The sequence below is a fragment of the Conger conger genome, chromosome 13 (assembly GCF_963514075.1).
Source record: "Conger conger chromosome 13, fConCon1.1, whole genome shotgun sequence".
In the NCBI taxonomy this organism is placed as follows: Eukaryota; Metazoa; Chordata; class Actinopteri; order Anguilliformes; family Congridae; genus Conger; species Conger conger.
This window is the reverse complement of record NC_083772.1, coordinates 33,149,400-33,163,668: the sequence shown is the minus strand read 5'-3', so window position 1 is coordinate 33,163,668 and position 14,269 is coordinate 33,149,400.

Sequence of the window (14,269 nt, the reverse complement as noted above, 5' to 3'; positions counted from 1 at the left end):
GGAGAAAATATCAACCCTGAAACTACTCGCTGTTCTCTCCCATGGCTCAGAGAGGTGCATTTGTACAGCACAGATCAGGTAACAACCTTTGTTTGCCATTTTTCGTTTGGATATCTTTCATTTTATTATCAGCTATTTTGTTGAGAACAGCAGAATTGGTAAAAACACTCACAAAGTCCTACATTAAAGTTACTACTTTTGTTGTCAAAGTTGTAAGACCATGTGATTTTGTTTGCAAAGGCACAGGTATTCAGATCAATAGAATCAATGTTACTGAGAGCAAAGCAGGCAAACTGCTAGAGTAAAAGAGCTGATCCTATAGGAAATCAGGCAGCTGATCATGGTACTTCCTTAGACCATTGCCCAGTTCACAGAGGTGTGATGCAGTAACATCAGGAAAACAAACAGGACCGCTTTGAAGGTTCCTCACGGGTAAGGGGTCAGAGGAGATAACAATCACCACCTATCTCTCTGACCAGTTGCCCTGTGCCACCCTTAGAAATGCTGGCCTTTTTGAGGATGGTCCCTGGGGATGTCATAGGAGAGGCAAGAGGAAACTGGATTCAGTCTGAGGGACTGTGAGGAATTTCCTTAATGGTCACAGTGTTGATGTGCTGAAAATGTGCGGTCAAACTGGGGCCAAGTTTCAGGCTTCTGAGTGACCCATTTTGTTGCCCATCCTGCACTCGGGATAGACACTGTAGCCTAAAGAGCACAGGTTTTGGCCAGTGGTCTGTCCTTACACTGGCATGTTTCAAAGCAGAGGCTTCCTCTCACAGAGCAACTGATGTGTGGTTTGCAGGTGGGTCAGTTGTGATTTGTGAGCACCTCTCCACCAATCAACACTAATTCTTGTGTAGTGTGCCATAAGATTTGTGTGTCTAACAGTCACAGACTCACAAGTGTGTGTCAAACATGAGTAGCAACTCCACTGCTCCACACACTGCATGGCTGCTCGTGGCACAGTGTTTGTGTGTGATTTGAGAGCAAAACACAATTGCAGAATGTATAGTTCTCAGTCATGTAACAATTGAGGAGGAAGTGTGAAGGGAAAACTTTATTGGCGGTGGATTTTCTGTTTGGCAGCATTGTCAAAAAAAAAAAAAAAAAAAATGTAGGGTGGAGAGATTTCTTAGTGACCTGAAATGTGAATTCAGCTTTGAAGTAAAAATTGCAAAAAAACCCATAGGTGGCTGATGGTTATTTATTTGCTGAATGGGGCTGTTTGGACTATATGAGTGGCCTGTACCAGCAGTTCTGATGACACTGAATGACAGCTTCACCACTAGAGGGTAGTAGCATAACATGACATGTCCAAAACGCAGGGCTTCCAAAGCATAACCATGTACAAAATATTTTAAGTATTTTAAGCCTTAGGTCACTGCTTATATGAGCTTCTGAAATCTTTTAATTTTCAAAACAACAAATGGACATTTATAATTAAATTTTAATTACCTGAATTTTGCCTGAAGAATGACCGGTGTGAAAGTGTGTCCTTAAAGGGCATGGATTGTCCTATCAATGACACAGTGATTTACTTATCACTGTTGTGGTGTAAACGCACTCAGAAGTGGCACCATGCTGGTCCTTTGTGCAAATCCAGCATGCTTTTCAGAATCAAGGGACCTTTTAAAAAGGCAGGACCTGAGCGCTTAAGAGTCTCCCTCCCCCACCATCTCGTTACCCTCTCCTCTGCAGCTGTCTAACCAAGGCAATATTCCTCCTTGTTCCCTAAAATCCTCCTCTCAGCATTGCCATGGCAACACTTGCCCACTCCGCTGGGTGGCACTGATTGGATGCCTCTCGTGACCGGAGGCTGTCTGCGCCGCTTTTTATCACGTCTTCATTTCTGGCTCCTCACATGAACGACGCAAAATGAACAGGTGACACAAAGGGCACAGCCAGTAAGCGCCCTCTCTTTGGCTCACACCAAGCGTAACATAGACACACTGGGGCCTTTGTGGAGCCTCCAGCCAGCACGAGAGATGAGACTCCATTATGCTTTTTTTCAGGCTGAGCGCAGCACTGCTTTAAGACATGGTGACCCATTTTCTATATGTTGTAGTTGTCATTCAGCGGCATTCGGTTTAGTGGGTCTAGCACAGAATTGGACAGGGACTAATATGCCCACTCTGCTCCCTGATTGAGATGCTTGGATCCGTAGAAGCGGTCCCTCGGTCAACCTCGTCTTTTATGTTCCTAATGAACACTTCCTCTCGATAGGCCCCCAGAGCTCCTGCTCATTTGTCGAGCGCAGATAGGGATTGTGGGGGGAGCTTCGCTTTTCATTAAAGATGAAAGTGGGGCAGGAGCCGGCCCCTCCCTCCACGTCTGAAACTGTGCGCTGACAGACCCCGAATTGGGGGGGGGTTATTTCACTGCAGTCCCCTGGCAGAAAGAGAGCTCATTTTCCAGGCACGCGAATGGGAGCTTTCCACCCCAAACTGAATATTGTCCACAAAAGATAAACACTGCAATATGGAAAAGGAAAACAGAGGTCCAAGGAGCACTGCACAGTAGACATTAGAGGTCACCTTTAACACTACATAATGTACTGAGGTGGCTAGGGGGCTGGTGGGTGGTGCTGGGATGGATGTATGTGAAGGGTGGGTAATTTGGGCTTAATGGATAGGCGCAGACCACACTGCTGATGACAGGGTGCTGCTGTTCTCCAATCCACAGCCTCTCTTTTTGTAAGCCAATCCCTCACCCTAATATGTCATGTGGGTTCCTACATGTGCTTGAAACCGACCATCTTTATTAAATTAAAAATTGTGATTTCACATCGCAGTTGCGATGTGGATTTTCCCATCCTCACAAACCAGGAATTTGCTGGCTTTGTCTTGACGATGCTCGCCTGTGTCTCTCATCTCAGTTACTTTGCGAATGGCCTTTTGAGAAACCCTCAGCCCACTGAAAATGATGCCATGCTGAACACACTCAAACCACAACTTCACCCACATGCTCCTGAAAAGCACACTGCAATGTTGATTTCTCTCACTGGAAACACTGTGGACCAGGAGTATTTACCACACAACATTTTTCCTACTCTGTGGAAGTTTCTTTTTTCTTGGTTCCCCTATGTTTGACAACTTTAAATAGTATGTCCCACCTACAAAGGTGGGTAAATACCAATGCTCAGCTTCAGGGGTGGGGAAAGACTTGTTTGTCTGTGTGCAAGCATGTTATGACTTTGTTTTTTGGAAAATTAATGTGACACGCTGCCAAACGGACCAAACCCACAACAACCAAGGCAGGCAGTGCATCCAGAAACAGCCGCCCGCTATTTCCGTTCTTTTTTCTTTTATAGGCATTCTTAAAATAGTCCCTGCGCTGCGTTAACTTGCCTTGTGTTGTTGTTTTGCGCTCATTAAAATCAAATGTCATGGACTTGTCTGTTAAGATTAAGATTTATTGTAAGATACTTTAATTTTTTTAACGCCCATCTGGCACAGCAGGTTGAGGGATTCGGGGTATTCCGCCCCTCTCTGATTGCAGTCTCTACAGTCTCTCTGAAAGCAAGGACTCTCTTAAGGTCTCACTACCCAATGAGGTAATCTCTCTGCACCTGGTACCTGGTCTCTGCGGTCTAAGCCAATAAAATGGGACCCCTGAGTACGGTCTCTCTTAGAGCGGCCCCTCAGGATGTGGCCCCTGAGTATGGTCTTTCTTAGAGCGGCCTCTCAGAATGTAGCCCCTGAATGTAGTCTCTCTAAGAGCAGCCCCTTAGAATGTGGCCCCTGCGTGCGGTCTCTCTTAGAGCGGCCCCTGATAATGTGGCTCCTCTGAGGGTGCTTTCCATTTGCACAATAAAGATGGAATTTTCAGGAAGCCGATGGAGAAAGGGAGAGCCGGAACGGCGCCCTTTTTCAGCCACCAGCCAAGATCGAATATGGTGCAGAGGGAAAAAAGGCAGAAAGGGATGTGGGAATGTGTGGATTCCTGCCAGGAGAGGGAAATGGACACCTGATGGCTCTTCACCCCTGGGAATCGGAGAGGGTTGCGACCCACAAGCAAATAAATAAGGGATGAGAAAGCAGACAAAGGCCCATGTGAGGAGCCCTGTGGGACGCCCTGGGACATGCTGAGCGGTGGCCCTGCTCCAGGAAGCGTCTCGCTGTGACACGTTGTCACTGAAGGAAATGACTTTTTTCCTCTTTGCACAAATAGCTAGCGGATGTATAAGAATTTTTCTTATTTTTATCTTCATCCCCTAGCATGTCCCCCCCTATCCCACCAAAAAAAAAAAAACACAATCCTCTCACTTCTGCTGAAGTTTCTGTGCAGGGTACGAACAAGTGAGGATTTCTTCTGCTTGGAATAAAGGCTGCCTTGTGCCTCTGCTGGGAGGGGTGGACAACCTCGGGAAACGGTAGAGAGAGAGGGAGGGAGAGAGGGAGGGAGAGAGGGACAGGGGGAGAGCTGGACTGAGAGAGGCAGCGTGTGAGAGGGAGAACAGGAGAGTGAAAGGGAGAGAGAAAGGAAGCTGTCTGTATCTCAGGATACTCTTTGTGTCTGTATTTGGTGCGTGTGTTTGCGAGCGCGCACGGGAGAGCATCAGAGACCACAAAGCACTCAACACCCGCTGTCTCCTTCTCCTTTTGGACTGCATCCAGCTCAGGACTTTATTCCTCTGAAGAATGAGCATCTGGCCTGGATCTAAAAAGCAAGGGATTGGATATTTGACCTTTTAGCCATCTACTAACGGATTATCTGCAGGTAAATGGCTGTTATTTCATTCATGGTTTTTGGTTTGTAGATCTCTGCTTTTGTTTGCCATCCAGTTTGTGTTCATGGCTGGCAGACAGCTCCACTGCCCTCTGAGTGGAACATTTATCTCCGGTCCGACAATTTTTATTTGAACGTAATTCTATTTTAATGTATATGACATATAACTGTCAGAATTAAATGAGCAAAAAGAACAGACCCAGTTGAGCATGAAAATGTGAGAATTCTTTTCAGGTTTAAAGAAAGTCAAATTGCTAAATCTTTGCCATCTGAAAAATACATCTGAACTGCAGATTTGTGAGATTAGCCAGTCCATGCAAACAAGCCTATCAGCCACTAAAGAGGTCCATGCTGGTGACCGTGTGAATATGGCAGGTGCTTCTGCTTTGACCGGGGAAGACCTCTACTCTGTTATCATTCTTTTCGTTTAATGCTTTTTGCTTGTTGTTAAGATAACTGTAGCCCCATACGTAGCCTTGGCTTTTCCTAGTCCTAGTCATAACACCTAGCCCACAACACATAAGCCTGGCCTTGTCTGCCACGGTGTGTTAAGTGCTGTTCAGTTTGGCTGGAATGGAGCACAGAACGGTGTAGAACGGTGATGTCATATTTGTACCATTCCAATGTGCATTCTCTATGTAGAGCTATGTACCTACACTGCTCCAGTGTGTCCCTACAGGGGCACATATATTCAGTTCCACTGCATGTTTTGTGCATCGGTATGGTCCCACTGCACATTCTGTCCAGCTGTGGACTTTGTGTTCCCAGCACTGGGGCACAGGTGTAGACGCCATATGGCGAGGCCCTCCAGCGCTAAGGGGTGTAAAATACCTGTACAATTCCCAGTACTGTCTGAGCACTGTCCACTTTTGAATTACACCACCAGCATTTTTACTTGCATTATTTATTTTACAACTGAAAACTACAGTAATGCATGATAAAGTTTAATGCTGCATACTATTGATAGTTAATAATTATTTTTATGATGACAGATATGCAATATTATATTATATATTAATTTGTTTTGTAACAGCTATAGCAGTCAATAAAATAGTCAAAAAAGCTTGAAGCTTGAGTAAACCGATGAACTATAATCAGTTCGTAATGGATTTATGTGCTGACGAATAACATGGATGTATTCTGCTCAAAAATTTGTTCCAGAATTACAACTCTGAGAAATGCAGGAGAATGCAGGCATTGGGCCAGGGCCAGTCGCTCTCTGAATGGCCACTTTATATGGGTGTGCTCAGTACTGTAGCTGAGAACAACCATAAGATCGCAACCAGTTTATTCATTTGCTGTGGATATGCTTAACTTAATAAAATGTTTCCCACTTGAACAGGATAATGTGTGTGTGTATCTGTGTGTGGAAATGTGTGTGTGTGTATATGTGTGCGTGCCTGTCTGTGTATAACTGTGTGTGTGTGTGTGTGCCCGTTTATGTGTAACTGTGTGTGTATGTGTAGCTGTGTGTGTGTGAGAGTGAGAGAATGAGACAGCTGTGAGTGAGTATGTTGATAATACTTTGGATTGCAGTTTACAGTATCCAGCAGCTGCAGCATCTGCCTCTCACCCTCTCACCGTCTGTCTATGCGGAAGAGTGGAAATCCGGGGGAGGCTTTTCATACATAAACGTCCTTTTTCTGTCAGTTGCAACAATTTTCTTAGGAGGCAACAAAAAGGCTGAACCATTTCCAGTGTGAGGCTGCCAGTTACAGCTAGTTCATCCAGCAGGTTTCCTGTCTCTCTCCATTCAACTATTTTTTATTTTATTTTATTTTTTTTACATTTGTGAGTGTTCTTCCCATTTTTCAGTAAAGGAATAATTTGTCTTCAAGTAGCTTCTCAACAACACTGGTGTAAATATGTGTGTGTGTGTGTGTGTGTGTGTGTCTGTGTGGCGTGTACAGATGTGTTGCCGTGGGAAAGTATCCCTTCCTGGCAGTGTGAATGAGACTGACATCACCACTGGCATGTATGAACACCTGCTCAAAATTGCATCACCCTGGCACCAATGCCCATTGTCCAAATGCATTATATTTTTCAGTTTATTTCATTAAGGCGTGCATACACTGAAACAAGATAAACAAAAGTCTAACAACACATTGTTTTCAAAATGAAGTATACTGAACACATTGTTTTCAAAATGAAGTACACTGAACGCATTGTTTTCCATATTGGCTTTTCAGCCTGTGATCTTTCTGATCGTACTAGTAAGTTAGAGTGTCCCACTGAGCTAAGTGGACAGCATTGTGGTGTGGTGAGGGGGTGGGACATGGTGTTTGGGGGATTTTCCATTTCCTTATCCCCCCCCCCTTTGCTCTCAGATTCACGCCCTCCACTTTCCAGATGACTAGCCACACCACCAGCTGCATACAGCCGTGCCTGTTCTGCCCCCGACAACTTTTGTTACTCTTACAAAGTAGGACTGACGCTTAATAGGCTGTGTGGTCTGACCTCTCTGTCTCTCTGAGTCCACTGGATGTTGACACATGTCCTTAAGGGACAAAGGAAGACGGAGAGATAGAGAAAGTGGAGAGGTTCATGACATTGAGACGTTTGGCATCAGCGCCACCCGTTAAAGGGGACCACCTTTTAACTGCTCTAGCGGAGCAGACTCCTCCACTGCTTTGGAGGCCCAGGCACTTCTTCTTGCTGCTTGGCTGATTCCTGGCTGTAAACCACTCATCACACGCCCACCCCCCCTCCCAAATAAAAGCAAGGCTCTTTGCTCTTTTGAACTGTGATTCTGCAATTGTGGACATTAGCAGTTGGCCCCTGGGTTTACCCTCAGGACCGCTCCAGACTTTTCCAAAGAGCTGAGACCTGTTCTCCTGGAAATGGAGACCGGCTTACTCACTTGGATGTGGATAAACCGACCGTTTGATATCCTGTCTGGCCTGGCAAAATGAGTGTGTGGATCTTGCTGAGAAAAGCAGTTTGTTTTTTCACTGGGATTTGTGGGAAACTGAAGAAACAGAAAGACATCATCAGCCATAGTCCCTCCAGGTTGATGGTCCTGCGCCCCAGTGTGAAAGTGGTCCTGTCTTCCTCAATGAAAACTAAAATCCACATCAAAAGAGAAGTAGAAGCAAAATCATAAGAGAGAGAGAGAGGGAGAAAGGGAGAAAGAGAGACACAGAGAGACACAGAGAGGGAGGGAGAAAGATAGAGAAAGAGAGAGAGAAAAGCTATATTCATGAGGAAATGAGGGAACGAATATGGCTCATTCCAAACTGTTGAGAAAGGCAAATAACAGAACACATTTATTTCTTTAAGATTTTTAGATATTAGGAAGGGGGAAAACTTGGCCGTTAAAGAGGCTGCCTGTGCTCTCACTTTAACACGTGTATGTGATTATCGCATGCATTCGCTATGTTACTGCATGCTGGGTAGGCATTTCCCTATATTCATTGGATCCTTTGATCATGGCAGATTTCCGTGACACAGAGCTATCCTGACACCATCATTTTGCACTCTAAAGCTGGGGCTGAAATTGGGAACGTTGAGTGTTCATATTCAGCTAAAGACATTTGTAGTCATGAAAAATGTGAAAGAACAGATATGCCAAGATAATTTCAGATAAATGCTCAAATATTTAAAATGTTGTCTGATCAGTGGAGATAGTTTCTTTCTAATTAGATAGAAAGTACGGCTGTGTCTATGCTGAAGATTTTACAGCTAAACTGTAAGTACACTGCACACACTGTTTTCAGAGGTCATTATCCCACACACTTTGTAACAGACTTTTATTTATTTAGTAGAGTATCAATGAAACCCCCAAATTCTGTCTCATTAGAGGTGGAATCAATTAATGTGGTTAGTTTGAGGTGTGAAGACCAACATAGATAGGCATAGGACAGTATTAGGACCAATAGAAACAAGCCTGAGGTGGTTCCTTATCTCATAATTTGGGACAGGGATCATCAAATCTGGTCCTCGACTGTCTTCACAACCGGCTCCCAGGAAAAGAGAGGGTAGAAAACCAGCAGTTCTCGGCTCTCGAGGACCATGATTTGATGATCCCTGGATTAGAACCTCTGGGTGAACACCAAGGAGAGCTCCCCTGTATCAACGGGAAATTACATTACATTACATTAATGGCATTTGGCAGACGCTCTTTTCCAGAGCAACGTACAACAAAGTGCATACCCATAACCAGGGATAAGTGCGCTGAAAGACCCTAGAGGGAAGTACAATTTCAACTGCTACCTGTACAACAAAGATAAGGACCAGGGCCTATTTGAATTTTCTTTTTTCTTTTTTTTTAAACAAACAAATAAACAAACAAACAACAAAGCAAAAGAGACCAAACTTAACTATCCAAACACTGCTTACCTAGCCAACTAAATATACCTATACACAAAGTAAATCACAGAAAGACAACAATTAAGGTTCACAGGGAGGTAGGGAGGGATGGGGAGAGGTGCTGCTTGAAGAGGTGCGTCTTCAGTTTGCGCTTGAAGGTGGGGAGAGATTCTACAGTTCTGACCTCAACAGGGAGTTCATTCCACCAACGTGGAGCCAGAACAGACAGTAGTCATGAATTAAATGCGATATCTAAATATTTGTGTGAGTGTTAGCTCTTCTGTGCTGTGCTGGTAGCAGGGCAGGGGCATTACGTGGCCTGACTATTACGGCCTATCATCTACAGGCTACAGATTCACAGCCCTTCCACCCCCAACTACTCAATGGGTAGCACTGCGGAAGAGTCACACCTCTTGCCACACCTATTGGCATGGACTTCCCTCTGACAACCACTCTTTGTGTAGGCAGAACTGGAAAACTTGACAAGTTCTGTGTCCTTAGGAAACAAGCTTGCCAAAGCCAATGGAAGGTTTGAGAAAATCGCTGGAGTATCGTGTTTGTTGTTATTTCCTCCACCAATCAGACGCTTTCCTCTGACTGACGAGGCAGGAAAATAATGGGGCAAAAGACAGAATGAGTCATCCCCCAGGGAAGGTTCCAGGCCACACATTTTAACACTGGGTAAAGCTGCTTATGTGTGTGTCTGTGTGTGTACTGTTTGAGTGAGGAAAGTTGGCCACACTTTAAGTCAAAGTTTTCAGAGAAGCAGCAGTTTGCGGAGGAGGAGAGTGTCTCTCACAGTTTGGTAGCTGGAGATATTTGCTGGAATGTTGATGTGGCTTCAGGCTCTTCTCAAAGCAGAAAGGAGAATGCAGTCTTAATAGAAGAAGACTTCTGTGAGTGAAGCAAGCAGGTGTCTATTGTGCGATCATTATGGACCCATTGCGGAAAGCGAAACAGTGCGGGACCGTTTTAGCATCCCACACTCTTATCCAACATGAAGCTAATGTCGAGTTATTATATATTTATACAGTATATACTGACAATACAGTCGTTTGTGTGTGTGTGTGCGTGTGTGTGAACTTCTGATCTGTTCAGCCAGGCTGTGTCCAATGTGTCCGCATACACATTCATATTATAGCCCTGTAATAAGGCTGCAGTGTGGTGGGCTAATGGTTTCATTGTGATTCAGAATTTGTCACCGGCTCGTTAATCCATGACCCAAGCACACAGCGAGCTTGGTAATTTCCAGCCTCTTCACGAGGGCCTTATTGAGCCTGCTGACTCCTCATTTAGCCCTCTGTCCAATAGCTGGCTTCTCTGCGGCAACTTTTTTTGTCCGTCTGTCGAGATGGTCTGGCCCCATTTCCTGGATGGTGGGAGGGGGATGATGGGAGTGTTTCCAGGGAGAATGGGGCAGTGGCAATCCCCCACCCCAGAGGACTTCTCTGGCCTGTGCCTCAGCCCACAGGAAACACTCCGGCTATCCGGACCAGCAGGAAGTCCACGTATAGACACATAAACACCTTGTGGTCAATCCCCAGTTTCTCACTTTTGTTTATCTGTTTCCCTCATCACTATCCTTCTATTTTCACTTCTCCCTCCTTCCGTCTTTCCTCTATTTTTCTCTCTTTCCTGTCCCGTTTCCCCCGGTCATCATTTGGCTACTCTTTCCAAAGGCTTGTCCAGCTGTCTGCTCCTTTGACAGTGGATGTTCTTTTTCTTTTTCTTTCTCTGTGATGCTACACGATGATATGGTTGTGGAACAAACACAGGTCTCCGGCTCTCCGCATGTGGGTATTATAGCCGATTCAGCTGAAGCCACGGATTCTTCACCATCTGACATTTTAATTATGACTTTCATGTGGAAAACCCCACAGTAACCATGTGCAAGAGGAATCCAGAAAATAATTCCTGGATACACATTGTTTGTCAGTTTCTTCCACCTATATATAGACCCAATTGTTGCAGTGAACCAAATTGCTCCATCATCGTTATAAATAGAACACTTGTACTACCTGGAAAATCCACATGGGACAATAGTGTTTGTTTTCGGCCACAAAGCCAGATGGGATTAGGGACAGCCCTGGTGGAGTTCCGCTGGTGAGTAATGCTGTACAGGCCTTGTGTGAACACCTTCATAATGAATCACAGGCCTTCCAGCCGCATCCCATAATGTCTTCGACATAAGGTACATTCCACACACTGAAAACCTACAATTCTGCTCTTTTAGCTTTTAATCCTCAGAGACAGGCTGCTATAAATACAAAGCAAAAACCATATAATCATACATGTTAACCCCCTTTCCTACATTTGAACTGGTTGAAATCAAAGTTGGTGAAACAAACACCCTCTAGCACTGTGTTTGTTGGTTTTAATAATTGCGCCAAAGCTAATGTTATTTTAGGGCTGTGGTGTTTAAGAACTGTACTGTATGTAGTTTTGTAGAATGGTGAAATGCATGTATTTGAAAGAGAGTTTTCACTTTATGGTGTGCTTCTTGCTTCCGAATTTTAGTTGGTTTGGGTTCAAGCCCGTGGAAATGCGCAGCCATGTTTTACTCTGGGTCTTATAAAACAAGCGGCCGGTTTTACAAACCCAGATCAATTTCTAGTCCTAGACTAAATTCCATACACAACACAACTCATTTTAGTCCAGGACTAGGCTTAATCTGTGTTTGCTGGTGGATGTTCACATACAACAGTCTCTAGAGCTTACAAAAAACAAAAAACATCCAGTGAGCAGCACTTCTGTGGGTAGAAACCCGTTTGTTAATGAGAGAGGTCAGAGCAGAAGGGCCAGACTGGTCAAAGCTGACAGGAAGGTGACAGTAGCACAAATAAACGCATTACAACAGTGGTATACAAAAGAGCATCTCTTAACACAATGTGTAAAATCTCAAAGTGGATAGGCTACAGCTGCAGTGTTCACTGAGTGTACGGTACTGCATTACAGCACAATTTAAGACTTGTCAGACCCATTATGCCAGGCTCAATTTACAACATAAATCAGCAAAGCTGGAGGTCTATGCCAGGGCTGCCCAACCCTCTTCCTGTAGGTGTTCACTCGACTCCACACATTATTTGGCACAACTGATTCTACTAATTAACGGCCGGACGAGATCTCATGCTGTTGAAAGAGGTGCTCTTTGTTATGGTTGGTTTGAAAACCTACAAAATGGTAGATCCCCAGGAACAAGATTGGGCAGCCTTGTTCTACGCCCTTGTTCTCCCAGGCTCCCAGCGCAGGAAACCAGTTACAGTCTAGTTCTGACACATTTCCTGCTGTGCCCATCTGCATACGTAAAGCTCTGGAATGCAGCAGAATAAGTAGAGAAATGCTGAACGAAGCTCTGCTCAGCCCAACAGTAAGGTATAGGAAGGCTGCTTAAATGTTGTAAAAAAGAAACTAATGGTTTGTGGCAAGTTTGTGGCCACATGACTCACACAGACATATAGCCCCTCCTATTTTGTTCCTGTGTGTTCGGCTAGGGGTGGGGGGGTATAAGGGGAGTTTTGGACCCAGAATGCACTTCTGACTTTCATGCTGTGTGGGAATATAATTTCCACACACTGTGCCTCAGTGCCCAATGCTTCACTGCGATTAGCAGGACAAAGGTCAGAAGTCTTTAAGGTGCTAGAGGAACCCTTCCACATGGCCTGCTGAGAGACGTCAACAGCCCGTACCAGGCCCGGCAGCCCATACCAGGCCCAGCAGACCTCAGCTTGCTGTAGGGCAACCAGTCTATGGACTGGCTGCAAGCCTGCAGATGTGGCTTCCAGTAGTGCAGACAGGACCATCCCTATATGACCACCCAAATACAAACGGCGGAATTGAGCATTGGTGACCAATCTTCCTCTCATCTTCTCTTCATGTGATGTCATTGGGACTGCGCTAGCACAGTGAACGGTGGAAAAATCGCACAGAAAATTTGTTGTGGGGGGCGGCCTGTAGCGTAGTGGTTAGGGTAAATGACTGGGATACGCAAGGTCAGTGGTTCTAATCCCGGTGTAGCCACAATAAGATCCGCACAGCCGTTGGGCCCTTGAGCAAGGCCCTTAACCCTGCATTGCTCCAGGGGAGGATTGTCTCCTGCTTAGTCTAATCAACTGTACGTCGCTCTGGATAAGAGCGTCTGCCAAATGCCAATAATGTAATGTAATGTAATGTCTTCTGCAGCACTGTGTGTTGAGGCCCAGTAAAGGCTCACATTACAGTTCCCGGACTCACACTCCTGCACGAGGAAGAAGGCGGCAGTAGCCGGAGGGCTCTGGAGGGGTCTACCCTGTGGCCTGGGCTCCAAGGCGGAGCAGTGGGCCTCTGCGGTCCCAAACAGGGTGGGGCTGTGGGGTTTGCGAGGGTGACAATGTGCTTTCCTCTTTTGGGCTATGCCCGTCTCTATATTTAGTTCCTGTCTTTACCACCCTGTACTTTCTGTGCCTGCATCTGGCTTTCTTATAGCAAAAGTCCACCACTCCCCCCACCCACCATTGACTTTGCTCTTAAATATTTGTCCACCATTCCCATAATTCAACTGTGCCCAGAGTCTGGTTAGAATCAGAATTTGGTGGCTGGCTTTGGATCAGCAGTCACCATTATTCTCATCTGTTCCATGTTCAGATATGAGCTGGCTGATGTCATTTTAGACACATTGTGAACCATTACTAATAGCCGGTGGTGATAATTTAGATATTTAGGCTTGTGGAATCTGCCCAATCTCTGCACTGGTTCACTAAATCATAATGCCCAAGCACTGTAAACATTGCACGTAATGCAAGACTGATTTAGTTGGCCCGGGGCCTACATTGATGGCAGTGAAATCTCTTAAGTGAGGGAGGCACGGATAAGGTATGAACAGACAGATTTTTTTTTACTGCTTTTAAGAAAGTATTTGGGTGGTTACAATAGCATAAAGATTAAAGATCACCTTTTCTTACTCAAACCATGCAGCTATTTTCTTTTCATTACACCTAAGTTCAGGACCAGCACAATAAAGGCTCTGCTACCACAAGTATAACTGTGGAAAAAAACCTGCACCTTTAAATCTGGCTCAAATATTAACAGTGACAAACCACCAGGAAGGCTTGTGGATGATTATCAGAGAAAGGTAAATACTCTGTGTTGCTATTGGCCACACGTTATCTCATTAATAGGTTCCATATTCAGAGTTATTTCTCCAGTGTCCAGTAGAGGACATGGTTTCCTAGAAACATTCTGGGCCTGATTTACTAAA